Source organism: Odontomachus brunneus, unplaced genomic scaffold (genome assembly GCF_010583005.1).
Source record: "Odontomachus brunneus isolate Ranch 3 - 2012 unplaced genomic scaffold, Obru_v1 Obru_scaffold_182, whole genome shotgun sequence".
Lineage (NCBI taxonomy): Eukaryota > Metazoa > Arthropoda > Insecta > Hymenoptera > Formicidae > Odontomachus > Odontomachus brunneus.
Window position 1 is genome coordinate 416,545 of NW_022639632.1, and position 4,306 is coordinate 420,850.

At 53.9% G+C, this 4,306-nt stretch overlaps 1 protein-coding gene across 4 annotated transcripts in view; it reads right to left on the bottom strand.

The window, feature by feature from the left end:
- LOC116851620 (A disintegrin and metalloproteinase with thrombospondin motifs 7-like) overlaps positions 1–2,193 on the bottom strand; it is a 79,398-nt gene extending 77,205 nt beyond the window's left edge. For 2 of the 4 annotated variants that reach the window (XM_032831230.1, XM_032831231.1), the window contains exon 1: positions 1,205–2,193. The gene's annotated coding sequence lies outside the window, so the exon portion shown is untranslated. The remainder of the gene's footprint in view (positions 1–1,204) is intronic. The other 2 variants (XM_032831229.1, XM_032831228.1) reach the window with 2 other exon arrangements.
- Positions 2,194–4,306: the final 2,113 nt, after the last annotated feature.

The window sequence follows — 4,306 nt, forward strand, 5'->3', positions numbered from 1 at the left end:
CCCCCCCCCCCGCTCCTCTCACCCCTGCACAGCGTCGGAAAATTCACAGCTGCTTGTTACGAGCGGAATGCCCGCGGTTTAAGAGACGAACGTCGCTTACGTAATCCCGCGGCGAGATTTATGAACGACGGGACGCGTTGTTCCTTCTTCTTCATCATCATCATCATTTTCTTTTTCCCCCGCGGTACTTTGGTCGGCGCGTCGCGATGAAATTCGCGAGTCAAAAGGGCTCCCCCCCGGCTTTCGCGCTCAGTCACCACACACAGGCGTCGTGCAATTTTTATCCTCCAAACCACCGACAGCGGGATAAACGAAGCCGTTGACGGCGCTGGCATTTTTCCGCGTAGCGAATCGGGCGGCCTCGTAAAAAGCGGGCCTGGAACCTGTTACCTTCCGAGAGAGCGGCCCCGCTCGATCATCCGCGCTGCGCGCGCGCTCTCTCAAGCGCGCAATTAACCGTTACCGAACCTTTTAATCGCGCTCACCTTTGGAAGCGGGAAGGAAAGGGTGGATCGCTTTTCGCCGCGCGGAAACGGCCGACGGCGACGGAGGCGGCGGCGAAATGTCAATTATACACTTGGGACACCGACAGAAGCGACGAGCACGTTACGCACCTCGAGTTCCACGATATCATTAAATCGCGTCGTTAGCACGCGCATACGAGAAGGGGAGGGGAAGAAGCAGAGAGAGAGAGAGAGAGAGAGAGAGAGAGAGAGAGAGAGAAGTGATGAGTGGGTATCAAAGCGAAGCGGACGAGAGTATTATTCCGAGAGCGGGAGACACGGTGAACTAAATGATCGATCGACAGATCGACCGACAGGTACACGCGAAGACGCGGCGCGAAGAAACAGGTCGCTCCGCTCGCTCACGGCTACTTCAGAATCGAAGACGTCAGTCGGACTTGACCCGGCGCCTCCACTCGGCGGCTCGCGTTCCCGCATCGGCGATCCGCGGCGTGCATTCTGCATTCAGCGCGACCACCGCGGAGATAAACCTGGGGTTTCCGACAGAGCCGGATGCAGCGCGAGAGAGCACGTGGCCACGTTTGTAAGTCAGCTTGTCGCGGCCTCCCCCTCCCTCCTCCGCGCGGAGTCGTAAGGGTCCAGGTAAGAAGCGCGCTCGCGATAGACGTTCTGCACACGTTCGCCGCTCGTAAACGCCATGCAGAATCTCGCCATGCGCGAGATGCAAATCACATACATACCTATCGGCGATGACGTCGCCGCAGCACGTGGCGCGTTTCCGGAGCACCTGCAGCACTCGCACTCGCGCGCGCTCGCGCTCTCGGTCTCGCGCGAGCGCGTTTGGCCACCGTACAGTCCTGGTCTCGCACACTTTACGACGGCACCCCCGAGGTGCATGTATCCTCGGCCGCAGCGGTCAACTGGCACTGGCTCGCCGCCGGCAGACTCGTCACCTGAGAATTCACTTTTCGGCCGGAAGTAGTGGCGCGTGCAACACGATCGTGTATCTGAGTCGGAAAAGAGGAAAAGAAAGAGAGAGAGAGAGAGAGAGAGAGAGAGAGAGAGAGAGAGAGAGGGAAAGGTGGAGGAGAGGAGTAGAGGAAGGGATCGAGAGAAGGAAGAGGGATCGCCCCCTACGCAGAGGAAGGTGATCAGGTAACTCTCGGGGCGAGGACGAGGAGGGATAGAGGAAAGCCGACGCGACAACGGTGAGAGATCAGGGAGGGCGCGACGGTGCGGATGATAGACGGATAGAACGCGGATGCCGGCCCGCCGGAGAACTCGTGGGCACGATCGCCGTCACAACACTAGTGGCCTGATACACTCTTCTGGTGGTACATACACACGGTCCGTCTCCCTGTCTCCCTCGCTTCTCTCTCTCTCTCTCTTTCTCTCTCTCTCTGTCGCCGTCTCTGTCTTTCTCTCTCTTTCTCGCGAGCGCTCTCGACTCCTTCTGCACGTACGTGCGTTTCCTCCCGGTGCACACACCGTGCGAACTCGCGTGTGCATACGCGGGCACGCACGCACACACACACGCGAACGCGCGTACACATACGCACACATACGCACACCCACACACACGTGAGCCCGCGAGCTGCTGTGCGTGTGCTCTCTCGCCTCTCCTTTTTTCCGCCTCCTCTCACGTCGCGTAGAAGGGAACTCGCGTTCCCTCCTCCTACTCTCGTTCGCGTCTTGGCCGCCCGCGAAAGCACACACCGCGACAGGGCGATCTACTAGGTGAGACTAGTTCCTCCACCCAGTCGTGGACCCGTTTTCTGTGTGCGCCTCTCTCCTACGGTCTCCTTCCGTCTCCCTCGTCGTCGTCCGTCCGCCTCGCCGTCTCCCTCTACTTCTCTCGCTCGTTCTAGCGCGTCTCATTCTCCGTCGTGGACGGCGCGCTTTTTGCGCGCCTCTCCGAGGATTCTTCCTGATTTTATGAGCGCCTACGGAGCAGTGCCACGTCCCCGGATCCCGGTGATCCACGGTTCGTGAATCGCGGGATGAACCGGCCGCTGGGAATCTACCCATCTTCTCGAGAGACTCGCGCGATAGGAAGCGAACGAAACGAAATGGGACCGCAACGTTATTGAACTAACGTTTTCATTTATCACATAGAAATTATATTTCGCGAGTACACTCGTGTGTGCCTTCGCGTCAGTCGTCGAACGGGGAATTTGCACACATCGTGATCTTGGCGTACACGTGTGTGCGTGTACGTGTGTCTCAAGAGTAGGATCGAGAAATCTTAGACCGGCGGCCTAGTCGCTCGATTTCCTTCCGTATCTCTTTTATTGCTACTTGCTTCTGTCCCTTCTTAAGCCAGGATTGCTCGGAGGACACGCGAGAGAATGCTTCCTCCGGGTTTACGAGCTCTTATGACACGCTCCGGCGATCCACTCGGATTAATTGCGCGATATACCGTTTCGTCCTCTCGATGGAACCATTAAGTCGATATAGCCGGTAATACCTTTTCCAGACGCCGACGATAAAAAATACTCGCAGCAGCAGCAGCAGCAACGGCGGCAGTGGCGGCACCGGCAGCAACACACATCTCTGCGGAAGATAGAGATCTCAGTGAAATTAATTTCACCATCGGCTCGCAAATCCAATTTCGCCGCAGTTTCCGGGAGAAAAATGTACGGATTAATTTTTTCCGAGTCGAAACCGATCTAACGCGGGAATTAATGGACTAGGAAGATAAGAAATATGTAATGCGGCCAATCAATATCCCCGCGAGTGAGGAGCGCGTGGGATTCGCGGCGGGGCAGACGCGCGCGCGCTTTTCGCTTTTCGTCCCGCGTTTTCGTGTCGCTGTTTGCCTACATCCTTCACGCGATCCTCCTGCGCGCGTATATTCAATTTCATTCTTACGCCCTCTGTATATTTAATCTATGGATCGGGAAGAGAGCGAGACGCATGAAGGAAAGGCACGGAGCGTGATATCGCAGAATATCGCGTCTATCTTACCTGACACGCGCGTTTCCACTCCTGATCCGATACTCCAATATGTATGCATCGTCGGCTATTTCTTTCTTCCTCGGACAGTGATAAATTTATCGTTACGTTCATTCTTAATCCTTTCGATTCACCGCCCGGCCCTCTTCATACTCCCGTCTCTCGTTCTCGCGAAGGGATTCGCCCCCGATTTCGCAAGCGGTCCCGGAGCACGCTCTCCGCCGGCTCCACTCCGACGGATTGTATCTCTCCTCATTGAGCCCGCTCGACCGAAATCGAGCTCATCGGCATCCCACGCGTAAAGGAGCTCCGACGTGTAGTGCCGAAATGGGAGGCGAGGTGGGATCGCACGTGAACAGCATCCGAGAGAGACAGAGAGAGAGGAAGAGAGATGAGAGACCGGCAATGTTGCTGCGGGATTAAGTACGAAAGCGATGCCAAAGAGGAATCTCTCTTCGCTAAGCTAAAATGCGCAACAAACCGTTACCGCCGTCTCAAAGAGATAGTTCTTTCACGGGCATTAAATAAATTGCGATAAGTCCACGTAATTGGCGAGACCAGTGGAAGAATAAAGTCTTCAGTTCGATAAGTCGCACTTGTGTATTTTAAAGCAAGTGAATGCAATTATCGATTTACGGTGTGTTCCGATCTACGGTATTGCGCTTTGATCAGTAATGACGAGGATATTTCAAGTGATTGAGACGTAATGACACAGACATTGAATTTTCTTCGATTGGACGAATTGACTTAATAATTGTAAAATAATTATATATAAGATTATATATACATATATGTATATATAATATATTATATATATGTATATATATATATATATATATATATATATATATATATATATATATATATATATATATATATATATATAT